Genomic DNA, 1487 nt, shown 5'->3' with positions numbered 1-1487 from the left:
TTGACCCTAAAATTTCTGAAGATTGAGGTGATATCTCGATTTTACTTATTATAGTCACTTTTATATGTGGAAGTTTCTTAATTCTGTATTTAAATTTAATTCAAATTGGGAAAAACTGGCTGCTGCATAGGCAGTAATGCAGAATATCATTAAATTCTGCTATCTAGAGGAGGATTTTTTAATCCAGAAAAAAAGAACCTATTTAAGAACCTAGATAGCCTAAGTTTCTGTTATTACCGTTTATGTAAGAACCTGTTTAGGCTAAAATTTAATTTAAAATGGAAGATTCTTACTCGCGGGGTTTTACTGTAGTCCATTTCCCACAAAGCAGCTATTGTACGCTTTCTACATATGATGCCTCTTGGACTTTCTCCGCTCCCCCGATTCTCGATGCTCGTTCTCTAACCTTTTCCCCAACTTCTCTTCACTTCTGTATTCGTTTTGTTGCAAAAGGTACCTGTTGCCGATACAGGTTCTTGTATCGGTGATTTAATTTCAAGTCAAGTCAGTTCATGTGGTGCAGGGATGGCGGAGTGAGGTGGCGCAGTGATGATGGCCCAGGTTCGATTCCCAGACTTGGCGTCACTCCATGAGGGAGTGGTTCTGTACTCTATACCGAAATGTGTTTCTCCAGTAGTCCGATTTTCCCCTCTCCTCAGAAACCAAAATTTGATTCGATTTCACACTGAAATAGTACTAGTTCGTTTGAAGACTATCTAACCGAGATTCATTAAAAAATGGTCAAAGTACATGTGTCATAATATTTAAAATCTCATCTATTCTGGTTACTGGAAGTACACAGCATTTTGTACAGTTACTGGCATAGTTACCATCAAATACATATTAGCGAACGAAATGTGAAATTTGTTAAGTATTTATTGATGAAACTGACTATCCTGTGATCCGGCCACTATGACTGCAATGGGATTGAATAAACATATTAGTATTATTGTTGTTGCATTATTACCATCGAGTTGACTTTAATCTAGATACGGAGATGCGATATCGATATATGTTGTCACTAACCGGAAATGTTACACACGAGTATTTGAATGTAGGAGTATAATTATGTTTAGCATAAGTGTACAAGGGAAAACCAGAAACGATCCTCATCCGTGGGTAAAAAGGTCTGAATTTGGCGGCGAAAGACAAAAATGATAACAATAAAATAAGAAGAAGAAGAGAGAAAGAGAGAGAAGAAAGAAAGAGGTTGTTCACACGTTCACCATTGGAGAAAGTAGAAAGTTCTTTATGGTTTCTTATCTAAACGTTCCGTGAGGACTTATCTCACCCAGCTCCGCCTAAAACATAAATAATATTTAACTTAGCCGTAAAATATCTACATTAATTCGAGAATATCCCTTGAAATTCAGCCAATGTTTTTTAATGACAAAAATCCTTTGAATGCACCGTACACGTTAATTTTTAAAAAGGAACAGGAATATTGCTAGTCTGTAAGAAAATTAAATTGGCAAGCTATTGTTTGC

This window comes from Montipora foliosa, chromosome 3 (assembly GCF_036669935.1).
Source record: "Montipora foliosa isolate CH-2021 chromosome 3, ASM3666993v2, whole genome shotgun sequence".
NCBI lineage: Eukaryota > Metazoa > Cnidaria > Anthozoa > Scleractinia > Acroporidae > Montipora > Montipora foliosa.
Note: the sequence above shows the minus strand (reverse complement) of the source record.